Source organism: Oratosquilla oratoria, chromosome 18 (assembly GCF_046742065.1).
Source record: "Oratosquilla oratoria isolate Oo_2021 chromosome 18, ASM4674206v1, whole genome shotgun sequence".
Taxonomy (NCBI): domain Eukaryota; kingdom Metazoa; phylum Arthropoda; class Malacostraca; order Stomatopoda; family Squillidae; genus Oratosquilla; species Oratosquilla oratoria.
The window spans coordinates 4,560,926-4,578,197 of NC_134794.1; the positions used below are offsets into that span (position 1 = coordinate 4,560,926).

At 42.9% G+C, this 17,272-nt stretch overlaps 13 non-coding genes across 13 annotated transcripts; all 13 read left to right on the plus strand.

The window, feature by feature from the left end:
• Positions 1 to 1,339: 1,339 nt before the first annotated feature.
• Positions 1,340 to 1,421, plus strand: TRNAS-AGA (transfer RNA serine (anticodon AGA)). Its single transcript has one exon. It is a non-coding gene; the product is annotated as a tRNA-Ser (tRNA).
• Positions 1,422 to 2,289: 868 nt separating this feature from the next.
• On the plus strand, positions 2,290 to 2,362 carry TRNAR-ACG (transfer RNA arginine (anticodon ACG)). The gene has a single exon. It is a non-coding gene; the product is annotated as a tRNA-Arg (tRNA).
• Positions 2,363 to 3,130: 768 nt separating this feature from the next.
• On the plus strand, positions 3,131 to 3,212 carry TRNAS-AGA (transfer RNA serine (anticodon AGA)). The gene has a single exon. It is a non-coding gene; the product is annotated as a tRNA-Ser (tRNA).
• Positions 3,213 to 4,338: 1,126 nt separating this feature from the next.
• TRNAS-AGA (transfer RNA serine (anticodon AGA)) lies at positions 4,339 to 4,420 on the plus strand. Its single transcript has one exon. It is a non-coding gene; the product is annotated as a tRNA-Ser (tRNA).
• Positions 4,421 to 6,044: 1,624 nt separating this feature from the next.
• Positions 6,045 to 6,126, plus strand: TRNAS-AGA (transfer RNA serine (anticodon AGA)). The gene has a single exon. It is a non-coding gene; the product is annotated as a tRNA-Ser (tRNA).
• A 2,122-nt stretch (positions 6,127 to 8,248) lies between these two features.
• Positions 8,249 to 8,330, plus strand: TRNAS-AGA (transfer RNA serine (anticodon AGA)). Its single transcript has one exon. It is a non-coding gene; the product is annotated as a tRNA-Ser (tRNA).
• Positions 8,331 to 8,988: 658 nt separating this feature from the next.
• On the plus strand, positions 8,989 to 9,070 carry TRNAS-AGA (transfer RNA serine (anticodon AGA)). Its single transcript has one exon. It is a non-coding gene; the product is annotated as a tRNA-Ser (tRNA).
• Positions 9,071 to 9,727: 657 nt separating this feature from the next.
• Positions 9,728 to 9,809, plus strand: TRNAS-AGA (transfer RNA serine (anticodon AGA)). Its single transcript has one exon. It is a non-coding gene; the product is annotated as a tRNA-Ser (tRNA).
• A 663-nt stretch (positions 9,810 to 10,472) lies between these two features.
• On the plus strand, positions 10,473 to 10,554 carry TRNAS-AGA (transfer RNA serine (anticodon AGA)). Its single transcript has one exon. It is a non-coding gene; the product is annotated as a tRNA-Ser (tRNA).
• Positions 10,555 to 11,211: 657 nt separating this feature from the next.
• TRNAS-AGA (transfer RNA serine (anticodon AGA)) lies at positions 11,212 to 11,293 on the plus strand. The gene has a single exon. It is a non-coding gene; the product is annotated as a tRNA-Ser (tRNA).
• Positions 11,294 to 11,949: 656 nt separating this feature from the next.
• Positions 11,950 to 12,031, plus strand: TRNAS-AGA (transfer RNA serine (anticodon AGA)). Its single transcript has one exon. It is a non-coding gene; the product is annotated as a tRNA-Ser (tRNA).
• A 656-nt stretch (positions 12,032 to 12,687) lies between these two features.
• On the plus strand, positions 12,688 to 12,769 carry TRNAS-AGA (transfer RNA serine (anticodon AGA)). Its single transcript has one exon. It is a non-coding gene; the product is annotated as a tRNA-Ser (tRNA).
• An 886-nt stretch (positions 12,770 to 13,655) lies between these two features.
• TRNAS-AGA (transfer RNA serine (anticodon AGA)) lies at positions 13,656 to 13,737 on the plus strand. The gene has a single exon. It is a non-coding gene; the product is annotated as a tRNA-Ser (tRNA).
• Positions 13,738 to 17,272: the final 3,535 nt, after the last annotated feature.

Here is a 17,272-nt window from a genome sequence, read left to right on the forward strand (position 1 = left end):
ACAATGAGGTAGCTCCTGCCTGTCCAGCACCAACCTTGTCATCCATAACCGTCCCAGCATCTGACGTGGACATTCCCCTCCCTTAATTCTTATTCAAAAACGAAAGATATACATAGATGCATGCTAAGCCAAACTGTGCACCTGGGGAGCAGGTGCAGGTAGATGGTGATCGACTGAGAGACACAGATGTGTCCACATCAACAAACCATAAATCAACATGCAACTCCTCCCAGAATCAAGATTTATGGTTATTCTCGGCAATGATCCGTTTTCCTGGCCTCTTGTTCATTCCGTCTATCCGCACATTCTCTGTCCTACGATGCCCCTCACATCAAGTGCAGCTCCTCGGGTGAAGAGAGGCCGAAACAAGTATACTAAAGTCTGTGGGGGGGGCTTGGGGCCAGCCCCCCATTAGCCCCCCCCCCAACTGAAATGAGCAAATTGAAAATTTAAAACACTCATTGAAATAATTTTATTAAGTGGAATCTTTAATTGCCTGGGCTAAAGATTTGTCAGCCATCAGTGCTAGCCCAACCATTAACCCCCTCCCCTTCTGAAATGAGGATAATATATGTGTATTATCATATTACTATTAGCCCCCCCAAAAAAATTTGCTCAGCCCCCCCTTAGCCACCCGAACTAAAAATTCCTGGCGCCGCCGCTGGTGCGCTACAAGAAGTCCTTTCAGGGTGTCGTGATTTACTACTAGCCATTCTATCAAGTCAACCTTAGTATATCACACTCTCTTATTTCCCATCTAAGTACGATCTTTTTTTATCTGTATATAGTAAAGGAAACTATAGTGCAATGAGAATCACTTCTTAGTATTATAACAACGATTTGAATACATTCTTTGACACGTGGCAACAGCGCTTTTTCCCCGCCATGTTGCCACGCCGAGGTGTCATGGGTGAGACTGGTGGGATGGGGTGTAGATAATCGTTGTTATAATCCTAAAAAGTGATACTCGATGAACTATAGTTTCCTTTACTCTATACAGAATATAAGAAAAAATCAAAGAACACATAGATGGATAATGAGAGAGAGAGAAAGAGGCATGTACAAAGGTTGATTTGGTACAACGTTAGCCACACTCTGAACGGACTCCTTCGAGCGCACAGACTATAACCGCATCGATAGTCCTCGGTCGAACAAGCAACGGAATTATTCTGCTGGTGATTAATAGTCCACTCTTTGAGTATGAGTATAATTTCCCCGGTATACCAACATAGGATACAAGGACAACCATTCGAGTCCTGCTACCTGTAGTGAGATGAATTTGTCTTATCCTTCTTACAAAACCTATTTCATTTTGGTAAACAAGCCACCAACTTCCAATGCAGTGATGGCCGAGTGGTTAAGGCGTCTGACTAGAAATCAGATGGGATCTTCCCGCGTAGGTTCGAATCCTACTCACTGCGAACTCATGTTTACAGGAAGATCAACCTAACACCACCTGGTATGTGAAATTCACTGCTGGACGAAGGTCTCCCATGACGAACTGGGATGCCCCATAATGTCGTGTTCCTTCTGCAAACTTCTCTCTATTGTTTCCCTCTCTTATGCCTGACCCTTTATTCTCAATTATAACTTAGGTCAAGTGAACTCCCTATAACTGCCTTTTCTTACTACTGCTCCGGTTGCAAGATGATGGGTATATTCAATATTTTAGAAGTCTAGCGTGCACACGCGCGCACTCATTAGCTACAGGAAGTAATGTACAATGTCTCCAGAAAACTCCCGCGGACCACCTATTATGTTTAACCTCACAGCGGTCATTTGGGCTGAGCGCGTTTGACCTCACCACATGGAATTGGGCCGAGCGTCTGGACACCTGCGTCTGACATTGCCAACTGCAAAATCATCATACGACCAATATATTTTTCTATATGTGTTTCTATTGCTTGTAAATAAATCACTTATGCATAAATACCGAGAGTCCATACTCAGTTCATGTATTGTACATTGTAGAAGTAGAGTAGACGTAGATAGTAGAGAATAAATTGTATATAGCTCTTATGTTTTGGCAACAGCCACCATGTGTATGTTAATAGCATCAATGGCAACCGCTAGAGTTTTCCTTCGGCCCAATTCGTTCTTTTCGTGGGCTTTGTGGTTATTCCCGGCAATGATCCCTATTTCCTGGCCTCTTGTTCAATCCGCCTGTCCGCACTTCTCTGTCCACTGACGCCCCTTCACACCCAGTGTAGCTCCTTGGGTGAAGAGACCGGAACAAGTATACTAGAGTCTGTGCACTCCAAGTAGTCCGTTCGGGGTGAAGCAGGAGTCGGCCTTGTGGCGCAACGGATAACGCGTCTGACTACGGATCAGAAGATTCCAGGTTCGAATCCTGGCAAGGTCGAGTAATATATTTGAGGACCACAATGGAAATAAGCTTACATACTTTTTTGTGTTATCCTCGGCAATTGTAATTGTTATTTCGAACTATGTGTTCTTTTCATTATCTGCACTTCATGTATATTGATTCATTGCCAAATAAAATAATTACTAATATTATCATTATTACTACTATTATTATTATGCCACTCTTTTATTCCCCATTTATATGCTATTTGTTTTTTTATTCAGTATATAGTAAAGGAAACTGTATAGTACAATGAAAACCACTTTTTTAGGATTATAACAACGATTTGATTAAATTCTATGACACATGGCATCAGCGCTTTTTCCTCGTGTCACCACGCTGAGATGCCACAGGTGGGACAAGGGGATGGGGTGGGTAATCGTTGTTATAATCCTAAAAAGTGATACTCTATAAACTATACGTCTTCCTTTAATATATACAGATTATAAAAAAAAAAGCACATAGATGGGAAATAAGAGTCATGTACTAAAGGTTGATTAGGCACGACGTATCCCACACCCTGAACGGACTCCTTGGAGCGCACACACTATAGTCGCATCTATAGTCCTCAGTCGAACACGCATTGGAATTACTTTGCGGGTGATCAACAGTCTGCTTTGTAATTATGAGTATAATTTCCCAAGTATATCAACATAGGATACAAGGACAGTCACTGGAGTCCTACCACCTGTAGTCAGATGAACTTTGTCTTATCCTTCTTACAAAACCTATTTCATGTTGGTAATCAAGCCACCAACTTCCACTGCAGTGATGGCCGAGTGGTTAAGGCGTCTGACTAGAAATCAGATGGGATCTTCCCGCGTAGGTTCGAATCCTACTCACTGCGAACTCATGTTTATGGGAAGATTAGCCTAACACCACCTGATATGTGAAATTCACTGCTGGACAAAGATATCTAACAATTCGCATGACTTGCTGAGTTGCACCAGAATCTGTCGTGTTATTTCAGCAAACCCCTCTCTATTGTTCCCCTCTTTCATGACTATTCTCAATTCTGTTATAACTTAAGTCAATTTAATTCCCTATAACTGCATTTTCTCACTGCTTCTCGCATATAGTCCCATCCTAACTCTTAACTCTTAGATCATGTCCAAAATAAAATTTCAGTTTTGTTTCTTCTTCGGCCCAATTCGTTCTTTTCGAGTGCTTTGTGGTTATTCCCGGAAATGATCCCTATTTCCTGCCCTCTTCTTCATTCTGTCTGTCCGCAATTTCTCTGTCCACCGACGTCCCTCACAACCAGTGAAGAGGCCGAAACAAGTAAACAAAAGTCTGTGCGCTCCGTGAAGTCCGTTGAGGGTGTGGCATAGTAATTTACTACTAGCCATTCTACCAAATCAACCTTATTACATGCCACTCTTTCATTTCGCATCTACGTGCTATTTGGATTTTCTCATAGAGTTAAGAAAGCTGTATCATGCAATGAGAACCACTTTTTAAGAATATAACAATGATGGGAATAAACTCTATAACACGTGGCAACAGCGCTTTTTCCCTCCCATGTTGCCACGCCGAGGTGTCACAGGTGAGACAGGTGAGATGGGGTATAGGTAATCGTTTTTATAATCCTAAAGAGTGATACTCATTGAACTATACATTTTCCTTTGCTATACACAGAATATAAAAAGTAAACAGATTCAAAGAGCGCATACGTGGGAAATAAGAGTAATGTACAAAAGGTTGATTAGGCACGACTTATGCCACACCCTGAACGGACTCCTTCGAGCGCACAGACTATAGCCGTATCGATAGTCCTCGGTCGAACAAGCAACTGAAGTACTTTGTGGGTAATCAATGGTCCGCTCTGTAAGTATGAGCATAATTGCTCCAGTATATCAAAAGAGGATACAAGGACAATCACTGGCGTCCTACCACCTGTGGTCAGATGAACTTTGTCTCATCCTTCTTACAAAACCTATTTCATTTTGGTGAACAAGCCACCAACATCCAATGCAGTGATGGCCGAGTGGTTAAGGCGTCTGACTAGAAATCAGATGGGATCTTCCCGCGTAGGTTCGAATCCTACTCACTGCGAATCCAAGTTTATAGATGGATTAGACTAACAGTTGCCCAATCTCACTTGATGTCCACTACAGAAACTTCCACGAGTCGTGGGATTGTAACAGTCCTACCAGCGATCCCCCTGAAAAAAATCTACCACATCACTCCACCTCCTGTCAACCCGTATTCTTTTATATTAACTGGTTATTAAAGCCCAGTGAATTTTACAAATGCAATCGCATTTTTTACGACTGCAAAAAGAATGATGCCCCAAAATGCTATTAAGAGCCTTTGCAATGGTATAAACATCTACTTTCGTATAGACGGCAACAATCCATTTAATTTGAAATGTTTCCTGGCTGACAAAGACCACGGAGCACCTGACAAAAGGCAACTATTTGCTGACGAAGCTGTCACATGTGGTCATGCCGAGTCAGCCTTGCACTGGATATTTTGCTTAGCTGGAGTTGGTAATATTTTTGGACTCGAACTCAGCTCCACAAGACCACCATCTCCTTCGAAGGTAAGCATTGATAGAGTATCGAGAAAAGGGGAAGGCGAAAGAGCCCCGACCCTTCAGTGACCATCAGGCCTGTGGCAGCTCCTGACTGTCCAGCACCAACCTTGTCAGCCATAAGCGTCCCTGCACCTAAAGTGGACATTTCCCTTCCTTAATTATTATTCAAAAGCTAGTTACAGCTTTAAAAACGAAAGGTATACATGCGTGCATGCTAAGCCAAATAGTGCACCTGGGGAGCAGGTGCAGATAGATGGTGATCGAGTGAGAGACACATATGTGTACACATCAACAAACCATAAATCACCATACAATTCCTCCCAGAATCAAGCGTCCCTTTACGCTGCAGATAATCAACAACCAATGCCCAATCCAGCGCGCCGATTGGCTGAGCCAGGTTCACTACTTTTACGTACGCATCCGCTCGTCTCGCTCCTGTTGCGTACGCACCGGCTACGTATAAGGAAATCGGCCCGCTGACCAACCCCATTCTCCTGAATACAGTCCGTTGTGAACCAAAAGATGTCTAAAGAGCTCTAGATGGTGTTCAGAACTCGAACAACATAACAAAGAGAAGAGGAAACATAAGGATACAAACAAGCACACATAAACATATACATATACACACTCACCTAAGAAGCGTCCGTGGAAAGAGTTGGAGCAGAAAGATAGACTAGGTGAGGAAGAAGGATGTATGAAGTCTCTTAATCGGACCATTGCATATATTTGTACCCTGGTCGCTTCAAGACTGTTGACACGGCGAATTGATTTGTTCCAGGCAGCTGTACTCATGAGGCCCGAAAATTACTGTTAACAGAAAGTAGAAATGTTGAAGGAAAAAAGAACACCACATATATACATACACACACACACACACACATATATATATATATATATATATATATGTGTGTGTGTATATACATGAGTGTGTGTGTGTGTTAACAAAATTACTTATACTAATCAATAAAGAGGCAAGGGTTACATATTAGTTTGTTGCTACCCACACTGACCTTACATTTGTCTTATTTCCGTTCTTTCCGGATAAGTGACCTGATAGCGACGAAGTCTCTTCGTGTTGATATTAAGCTGCCCGTCAAAATGAATTTTTTAATTTCAATTCAGTTTCATATATTGCCAGTTGCAGTGATGGCCGAGTGGTTAAGGCGTCTGACTAGAAATCAGATGGGATCTTCCCGCGTAGGTTCGAATCCTACTCACTGCGCATTCATATTAATGTGATCAGACTGACGATGTCAGGCATTTGATATTCACTGCAATACAAAATCCTCTTCCAACACTCGTGACGCTGTGCCAATCTCTGCCGTGTTACCCGTGTGAACTTCTGTCTCAACCCTCCACCATTTTTGTTATTTATTTATTGGAGATTTGTGAATTTCATATTAACTTCAGAGATATTCAAGATTTTCTCCAGCACGATGTTCTAAGATGCTATCGTAGACCTTGATTGTGTATATATTCACTTTCGTATGGACGTTAGCAACCTGTTCATTCTGAGACATTTGCAGACACACAAAAACTACGGGAAGTCAATCGATCAATCAATCCGTTGCCCCTGGTCTCTGATGCAGAAGATCGGCGGCCTCCAGGAAACCGACAACAACCTCCGAGCAGGATCCTAAGTCACTTAGAAGAAACGCTGTATTGTTCCCTGGGAATAGTCAGTCTGGGGTATTACATTATGAGTTCTTTTGTATCTTCTATGTGGTGTTTACATCTGGGGCAGTTTGAATCGATGGCCAAGCCTATTCTGTGTTGGTGCTGTCTCAATGATTGCTGGTGACCTGAGCGCAGGTGTGGTATTGTGGATTCTGTTTGATGTGTGAGGGTTTCTTTGTGCGACTCATATCTTAGGGCTGTTGTTGGAGTACTGAGTAAGGCCGTCTTACTTTAAGGGCTTGTTTTGTTGCCTGGGTGCGAATGTGCTCCTGTCTGGATGTTCTGTACCATTTGGGTTGTGTTACATGTTTGAGTATGTTTTTGTTTTTTGTATGTGTGTGTGATTTACAATGGTCTTTTGGATCACGTGTTGGACTCGTGATAGACAGCTACTTCCCTCCCGGAAGAGATCTCAGAGCTCGTATATGACCGATCTATGGGTAATGCTGTGACCTTACACGCACACACACACCCAACTCCCCGCAAACGAGAGTTGGAGATACAACCCGCAGCGCAGCGATACTGAAATTATCTCAGCCCTGGGTGGGTTTCGAACCCGGCCCTCCGTAGTAGCAACCGGGAACTCTACCAATTGTGTGTGTGGTAGTAGTGCTTGTGGGATGTAATGAGGGGTGTATTGTTTAGGGGTCTGGCACAGAATTACATCCCTGTCATTTTCATGTGATGTTCTACTGGGGGGAATTTGGTTTCTGTAAGTTAGTGTTTTTTTTTTTTTTTTTTTTTTTGGGGGGGGGGGGGTGACACTGACAGGAACTTCACCTCCAGCTACTGTGACCAGCTATATCCATTCCTCATTGGCTCTGTCGATGATCAGCTCTCCTCAATCCTTGTTAGTGAAATTACTGCCATGATGATTGACTTGTATTTCGTTACTGGTGGTTCACCAGCGTTTCTATCCGTAAGGACAATATCACGTTGTAAAGGAAGACCAATAGGACTATAGAGCAAAGCGAAGGGTACAGGTTACAGAGGTGGGAATATTTTGCTATTATATACAGTATTTATACATACATATATATCAAAAATATACATATACATAAATGTGATATATGTATATATAACAGCAAAATATTCCCAGCTCAGTAACCTGTATGTAAATATACATCTATATCTATATCTATATATATATTTTACAAAGGCGGAACATGCCGACAGGAGACCTTTTGGTCCATGACTAGGACGGATGCGAAAAAAAATATATATAAATGAAAAAAAATAGAAGAAATAGAATAAAATTATAATAATATAAATAATAATAAATAAAATAAATAATACATAGGTAGTTTATGATAAACAAACCGGTAAATAGTAAACAATAATAAACTGACAATATATACAATTCAGATACAGATTTTTTTTTTTAACATTCAGCTTACATTGTCAACACATCCTTCGGGAAAAAAAATCCTTGTGTGTTATCCTGGGCATTTGTAATTGTTATTTCGAACTATGTGTTCCTTTCATTATCTGCACTTCATGTATATTGATTCAACGCCAAAATAAATTATCATTATTATTATTATTATCACTGTCATTATTATTATATGTCTTCAAGTCTTTGATGTTTCCTTTCATCCTGGATGGCACTGACTTGCTTCCCGAGTGCCAACAGGTTTGAACTTAAATTGAGCTCTTCCCCAACACGTGCAGTGATGGCCGAGTGGTTAAGGCGTCTGACTAGAAATCAGATGGGATCTTCCCGCGTAGGTTCGAATCCTACTCACTGCGAAATCATGTTTATGGGAAGATCAACCGAATACCATCGGATATGTGAAGTTCACTCCCGTGACTCACATGGCTGCACCAGAATGTTGCGCGCTACTTCTGCAAACTTCTCTATGCTGTTCTCCCCTTTTTGACCATTTATTCTCAATTTTATCATAATTTAGGTCAAGTGGATTCCTTATAACTGACTTTTTCTCACTCCTTTTCACATCCAGTCCATTCCTCATTCTTAAATTATAATTATTTGCAAAATAGGGCTCTCTTTTTTTTCTTTTTTTTTTTTTTAATTCCCGCCAATGATCCATCAATAATTTTGCTTTAAGTCGGGTTTTCATATCAGACTACTAAGTGATGATGGGTCCAGAAAATCGGAACTAATCTCTTCGCCGCGACGATAGTGCTTTGGGAGCAAGTCCTTGGTTTCCTAACTCCTGAGGTCCTGGTCCTTTGCAGGACCTCAATATCCCGCCCCGTGAGTATAGAATTACCTATTACATAATTTCCCCTCTATATTGTCCTTGTATCCTATATTGATACATATGTATCAACATAGGATACAAGGACAATCGCTTAAGTACTACCACCTCTAGTGAGATGAACTTTGTCTTATCTTTCTTACAAAACCTATTTCATTTTAGTGACCACACTACCTCCCTTCACTGCAGTGATGGCCGAGTGGTTAAGGCGTCTGACTAGAAATCAGATGGGATCTTCCCGCGTAGGTTCGAATCCTACTCACTGCGAGATCATGTTTATGGGAAGATCAACCGAACACCACCTGATATGTGAAGTTTACTCTCGTGACTCACATGGTTGTACCAGAATCTGCCGTGCTACTTCTGCAAACTACTCTATGTTGTCCCCCCCCCTTATTGACCATTTATTCTCAATTTTATTATAATCCAAGTCAAGTGGATTCCTTATAACTGACTTTTTCTCACTCCTTTTCACATCCAATCCCATCCTCATTCTTAAATTATTTGAAAATAAGGACTTTTTTTCTTCTTTTTTCTTAATTCCCGCCAATGATTCCTCCATAATTCAGCTTTAAGTCGGGTTTTCATATCAGACTATTGAGTGATAAGAAAATAGGAACTAATCTCTTCGCCGCGACGATAGTGCTATGGCAGTCAGTCCTTGGTTTCCTAGCTCCTGACTTCCTGGTCAAGCGCGCAATGGCATTCCTTTGCAGGAACTCAATGTCCCGCCCCGTGAGTATAGAATTACCTATTACATAATTTCCCCTGTATATTGTCCTTGTATCCTATATTGATACATATGTATCAACATAGGATACAAGGACAATCGCTTAAGTCCTACCACCTGTAGTGAGATGAACTTTGTCTTATCTTTCTTACAAAACCTATTTCATTTTAGTGACCACACTACCTCCCTTCACTGCAGTGATGGCCGAGTGGTTAAGGCGTCTGACTAGAAATCAGATGGGATCTTCCCGCGTAGGTTCGAATCCTACTCACTGCGAAATCATGTTTATGGGAAGATCAACCGAACACCATCGGATATGTGAAGTTCACTCCCGTGACTCACATGGCTGTACCAGAATCTGCCGTGCTACTTCTGCAAACTTCTCTACGTTGTTCTCCCCTTTTTGTCCATTTATTCTCAATTTTATCATAATTTAGGTCAAGTAGCTTTCTTATAACTGACTTTTTCTCACTCCTTTTCACATCCAGTCCAATCCTCATCCTTAAATTATAATTATTTGCAAAATAGTTTTTTTTTTTTTTTCTTAATTCCCGCCAATGATCCATCAATAATTTTGCTTTAAGTCGGGTTTTTCATATCAGACTATTAAGTGATGATGGGTCCAGCAAATCGGAACTAATCTCTTCGCCGCGACGATAGTGCTTTGGGAGCAAGTCCTTGGTTTCCTAACTCTTAAGGTCCTGGTCGAACGCGCAACGGCATTCCTTTGCAGGAACTCAATGTCCCGCCCCGTGAGTATAGAATTACCTATTACATAATTTCCCCTGTATATTGTCCTTGTATCCTATATTGATACATATGTATCAACATAGGATACAAGGACAATCGCTTAAGTCCTACCACCTCTAGCGAGATAAACTGTCTTATCTTTCTTACAAAACCTATTTCATTTTAGTGACCACACTACCTCCCTTCACTGCAGTGATGGCCGAGTGGTTAAGGCGTCTGACTAGAAATCAGATGGGATCTTCCCGCGTAGGTTCGAATCCTACTCACTGCGAGATCATGTTTATGGGAAGATCAACCGAACACCACCTGATATGTGAAGTTTACTCTCGTGACTCACATGGTTGTACCAGAATCTGCCGTGCTACTTCTGCAAACTACTCTATGTTGTCCCCCCCCCTTATTGACCATTTATTCTCAATTTTATTATAATCCAAGTCAAGTGGATTCCTTATAACTGACTTTTTCTCACTCCTTTTCACATCCAATCCCATCCTCATTCTTAAATTATTTGCAAAATAATTTTTTTTTTCTTCTTTTTTCTTAATTCCCGCCAATGATTCCTCCATAATTCAGCTTTAAGTCGGGTTTTCATATCAGACTATTGAGTGATAAGAAAATAGGAACTAATCTCTTCGCCGCGACGATAGTGCTATGGCAGTCAGTCCTTGGTTTCCTAGCTCCTGACTTCCTGGTCAAACGTACAACGGAATTCCTTTGCAGGACCTCAATGTCCCGCCCCGTGAGTATGGGATCACCTGTTACATAATTTCCCCTGTATATTGTCCTTGTATCCTATAATGATACATATGTATCAACACAGGATGCAAGGACAATCGCTGAAGTCCTACCACCTCTACTGAGATGAACTTTGTCTTATCTTTCTTACAAAACCTATTTCATTTTAGTGACCACGCTTCCTCCCTTCACTGCAGTGATGGCCGAGTGGTTAAGGCGTCTGACTAGAAATCAGATGGGATCTTCCCGCGTAGGTTCGAATCCTACTCACTGCGAAATCATGTTTATGGGAAGAACAACCGAACACCACCTGATATGTGAAGTTCACTCCCGTGACTCACATGGCTGGACCAGAACGTTGCGCGCTACTTCTGCAAACTTCTCTATGTTGTTCTCCCCTTTTTGACCATTTATTCTCAATTTTATCATAATTTAGGTCAAGTAGATTCCTTATACCTGACTTTTTCTCACTCCTTTTCACATCCAATCCCATCCTCATTCTTAACTTGTTTGCAAAATAAGTTTTTTTTTCTTCTTTTTTTCTTAATTCCCGCCAATGATCCCAAAATAATTCAGCTTTAAGTCGGGTTTTCATATCAGACTATTGAGTGATAAGAAAATAGGAACTAATCTCTTCGCCGCGACGATAGTGCTTTGGCAGTCAGTTCTTGGTTTCCTAGCTCCTGCCTTCCTGGTCAAACGCGCAACGGAATTCCTTTGCAGGACCTCAATGTCCCGCCCCATAAGTATGGGATCACCTGTTACATAATTTCCCCTCTATATTGTCCTTGTATCCTATATTGATACATATGTATCTACACAGGATAAAAGGGGAATCGCTGAAGTCCTACCACCACTACTGAGATGAACTTTGTCATATCTTTCTTACAAAACCTATTTCATTTTAGTGACCACGCTCCCTCCCTTCACTGCAGTGATGGCCGAGTGGTTAAGGCGTCTGACTAGAAATCAGATGGGATCTTCCCGCGTAGGTTCGAATCCTACTCACTGCGAAATCATGTTTATGGGAAGATCAACCGAACACCACCGGATATGTGAAGTTCACTCCCGTGACTCACATGGCTGCACCAGAATGTATCATGCTACTTCTGCAAACTTCTCTATGCTGTTCTCCCCTTTTTGACCATTTATTCTCAATTTTATTATAATCTAGGTCAAGTGGATTCCTTATAACTTACTTTTTCTTACGCCTATTCACATCCAATCTCCTCCTCATTCTTAAATTATTTGCAAAATAAGGTCTTTTTTTCTTCTTTTTTCTTAATTCCCGCCAATGATCCCTAAATAATTCTGCTTTAAGTCGGGTTTTCATATCAGACTATTGAGTGATAAGAAAATAGGAACTAATCTCTTCGCCGCGACGATAGTGCTATGGCAGTCAGTCCTTGGTTTCCTAGCTCCAGCCTTCCTGGTCAAACGCGCAACGGAATTCCTTTGCAGGACCTCAGTGTCCCGCCCCGTGAGTACGGGATCACCTGTTGCATAATTTCCTTTGTATATTGTCCTTGTATCCTATATTGATACATATGTATCAACACAGGATACAAGGACAATCGCTGGAGTCCTACCACCTCTAGTGAGATGAACTTTGTCTTATCTTTCTTACAAAACCTACTTGATTTTAGTGACCACGCTACCTCCCTTCACTGCAGTGATGGCCGAGTGGTTAAGGCGTCTGACTAGAAATCAGATGGGATCTTCCCGCGTAGGTTCGAATCCTACTCACTGCGCACCAAAGTTTATGAAAATAATGGCCCTTGCAAACACAAGTTCTGTGAAGTTCACTGCTGGGCGAATAGCTCCCGCGGGGCAACGTTGATCACTGTCGAGTCTCCAGTTATCTTTCATCTCCTCTCTTCTTGCTTTGTATGTCCCTTTTTCTTAACTCAATGTATATTTACTCTGTTAACACATTCTCTCTCTCTCTCTCTCTCTCTCTCTCTCTCTCTCTCTCTCTACCCAGATCAATTTACGTTCTGCCCATTTCGGTATGAATATATATACTGCTTCTTTATTTCCTTCACTGATCCAAGTGAACGTGTGTGTGTGTGTGTGTGTGTGTGTGTGTGTGTGTGTGTGTGTGTGTGTGTGTGTGTGTGCGTGATTCACCATGGTCTCGGATCACGCGTTGGGCTCGTGATCGACAGCCATTAACCTCCCGGACGAGAGCTAAGAGCTCGTATGACCGATTTATAGATAATGCTGTGACCTTACACGCACACACACACCCAACTCCCCGCCCACGAGAGTTGGAGTAACGACTCGCAGCACAGCGATACTGAAATTATTTCAGCCCTGGGTGGGATTCGAACCCGGACCGCTGTGACAGCAGTTGCGATCGCTACCATTGTGTGTGTGTGTGTGTGTGTGTGTGTGTGTGTGTGTGTGTGTGTGACTATGCTATAATGCACTCTCATCTGAGCTTAGAGATCATACGTAAACAGATTTATGGACAATGCTGTGACCTCACACATTCATCCGATCTCTTTGCACAATGGTAACAGTAACGGTTCGTAGTATTAGCTAAGTGTGTGTGTTTAATTTGGTTGACTGAAATTCATTTGAGTTATAAAAACAAAAAATTAATAAATCAAAATGATTCCATTCGTATGGTCAGCAGTGATGGCCGAGTGGTTAAGGCGTCTGACTAGAAATCAGATGGGATCTTCCCGCGTAGGTTCGAATCCTACTCACTGCGCACCTTATTTATGTGTACAGTATTATTCAAAGAAAAGGCTGGGCAAGCGCGGGAACACACACACACTTACACTTCAAACCTTTACTGCTCTCTCTCTCTCTCTCCACTCACCCTAGCCACATGTGCTGTCTCTTCAAATCTATGGATGTTTGGGTAATATAGTGAATATATGCATATAAAAGAGAAAGAGAAAGAGAAAGAGAGAGTGTATGTGTGATTCACCATGGTCTTGGATTACGTGTTGGACTCGTGACCGACAGCTATTTCCCTCCCTGGAGAGAGCTTAGAGGTCATATATGACCAATCTATGGGTGATGTTGTGACCTTACACACACACACACACCCAACTCCCCACCCATGAGAGCTGAAGTAACGACTCGCAGCGCAGCGATACTGAAATTATTTCAGCCCTGAGTGGGATTCGAACCCGGATCGCCGTAGTGGTAGCCGGGAACTCTAGCCACCGTGCCCCGAGGTATGAGTGTGTGTGTGTGTGTGCGTGAGTATGCGCAAGTGTGTCATGGTGTGCGTCAATGAACACATGTTTGTGACTGTGTGTGTGTACTTGAGCAGGTGTACACATACACCTCACCGTCACTGAATCTTGCGACATCACATCTGGATCCCTCAGTACTCCATGCGTGACGTCTTGCCATGCTGGTGAGGATCAGTGAGGTGCAACATGCAGACCCGGTTGCAACAAGATATATACGGACAAGGTCGCCACTTCCGAAGCCAACAGTAGAGGTGACGATGTTGTAAAGGGAAAGGGAGGGTTCTTGCGTTTTCCAACGCTTCTGTCCTAACAGCATTACACCGAAGAGGTGTTATAAGAACATAAGAGACTGCAAGAGACCATAGGGCCTACACCAGGCAGTGGTGAAGTAGAACTTCGAACCGGTCAGCAAAAATTTTTTCGAGTGAAGATTATTCTCCAGGCACCAAAGACTGCTACGTGCCTCTGGTCCACAGGGGTTTCACTAAAGCAATAGAATTACTGACTGCATGAAACATGTGGTCAATACCCCATGAGGAGGTGGGAGGGAGGGAGAGGAGGTACAGGATTGTCAGCCAGAGAGGGCGATAATGTGATATGTCCCAGTGACAAATAGTGTTGTCTCCCCTTCCAGAATGTTTCGTTCATACACTGCATTAATTGTCGATCTTGAACGAATACTTTTGAAAATGGCTACAATACTTGTCACTCTAACTAAATTTGCAGGAATTATGACAATTTTCGTCTTCTTCGTTTGAGCCTTGAAAGGACCGCTGTGACAAACTTGGATGAATTTGTTCTGATGAAAGTCAGAACATTTTATTCAGTTTGTAAAAAAGAAAAAAAAAAGTTGATGAAAGACTTGTAGTAGGTTCCCACAAACTATTGTGATAACACACCTTTACAAAAAAAAAAAAAAAAAAAAAAAAAAAAAATCTATATTACTGTGTCTTGTGACACTGCAATGGGCAAGATGCAGGGATGACCCGTCATCCAGGAGGTGCCAAGATAAGAGGGATGGAAGAGGGTGGAGGGGAGTGGAGTATGATAGGGATGAAATGGGTGGGAGTGGTTTTTATGCCTTTTTTGGGGGGGCTACCTCCCTTATAAAGGGGAAAAAAGCCTTTGGTATATGTATGTACAGAAGAACAATTTGGCAAAAGTCCACCCAATTACCCAATGGTCGCAGACAAAGCCCCTCATCTACTGCAATGCAACGGTCCTAACGTGTATTATCTATCAGGAACATCAAACGTTTTCACACAAAACGTTTCCCTGACCAAACACGAACCAAGGTCACTTCTTTCACATTCCAGGGAAGCCAGAACAGGTCACCGACCGCCGTGCGTCATAATCTCAACTTTTGTTACGTAAAACAGAGTCCGTTTGTGACCTAAAATAACCTCTACAAATGTGATGACACTCGTGGAAGCCTCAGCAACAATCGGTGACCTGCCCTAATGGATGGCACCTGGGCTATGGTGCCACCTACAGGTGTATTCACTTGGTCTTTGGATCACGTGTTGGACTCGTGATCGACAGCTATTTCCCTCCTGGAAGAGAGCTCAGAGCTCGTAGGTCCGATCTATGGGTAATGCTATGACCTTGCACACACACACACACCCTCAACTCCCCGCCCACGAGAGTCAGAGTAACGACCCGAAGCGCAGCGGTACCGAATTAATTTCGGCCCTGGGCAGGATTCGAACCATGAACTGCGGGCCACTTTCGTGGCAGCTCAACGCTCTACCAACTACGCCACCGAGTGTGTGTGTGTGTGTGTGTGTGTGTGTGTGTGTGTGTGTGTGTGTGTGTGTGTGTGTGTGTGTGTGTTTCCCTAGTTGTATTATACGGGAAGGGGAGCTATGCTCGTGTAACCCGTCTTTGTATCTCGCAAGACCAAGTTTGTTCTTGAATTGTTGTATTGTGTTTGCACACACTATTTCTTCATTGTGTGTGTGTGTGTGTGTGTGTGTGTGTGATTCACCACGGTCTTGGACTACGTGTTGGACTCGTGATCCACAGCTATTTCCCTCCTGGAAGAGACATCAAAGCTCATACGACCGATCTATGGGTAATGTGACCTTACACACACACACACAAACTCCCCGCCCATGAGAGTTGGAGTAACGACTCAAAGCGCAGCGATATTGAAATTAATTCAGCCCTGGGCGAGATTCGAACCCGGACCTCCGTAGTGGCAGCCGGGAACTCTACCAACCGCGCCACGTGTGAGTGTGTGTGTGTGCGCGCGCGCGCGTGCGTGTGTCAGTGCGTGGTTAAAGAACATAGGAGAACTAATACGAATCACTGGTAAAAAATAAATAAATAAGTAAATGAATAAATAAATAAATACAAATAAAGGAAAGGAAATAAGTATTAAAAAAAATGTAAGAAAGAAAACGACACAAAAAGAAAACGAGGGAACACTTGGGACTTACTCGAGGATAGAGAGAGAGAAGGCGTGATGGGGAAGAAGGACGGGAGGAGTGAGGAGTGAGGAGTGAGGAGGAGGAGTGAGGAGGAGGAGTGAGGAGCGGTGGAAAACCTCATCAAGTCTGCCTGCATACCTGCCCGCCGCTGCTGCTGCTGTACATAATGGCGCGGGACACCGAAGACCTCGATCGACCCCCCCCCCAACCCCCGGCCCCGCCCCCGGCACCCCAAGAGCTTCTGTGTCGACGTGAGCGGATGCATGTGTCTGTATCTACAGTGTGTGTGTGTGTGTGTGTGTGTGTGTGTGTGTGTGTGTGTGGGAGAGAGAGAGTGAGAGAGAGCGTGTGTGCGTGCGTGCGTGTGTATTTACGTAGTTGTATTTTACGGGAAGGGAGCTATGCTTGTGGTGCCCCATCTTTGTATCTTTCAGCATCAAGTTTTTTCTTAAAATCGTGTGTGTGTATGTGTGTGTGTGAGAAAGTGTGTGCATGTGTGTGTGTGTGTGTGTGTGTGTGTGTGTGGAGATAGAGAGAGAGAGAGAGCGTGTGTACGAGTGTGCGTGCGTGTGTGTGTACGACAGAGGGAGAGAGGTTAGGAAGAGAG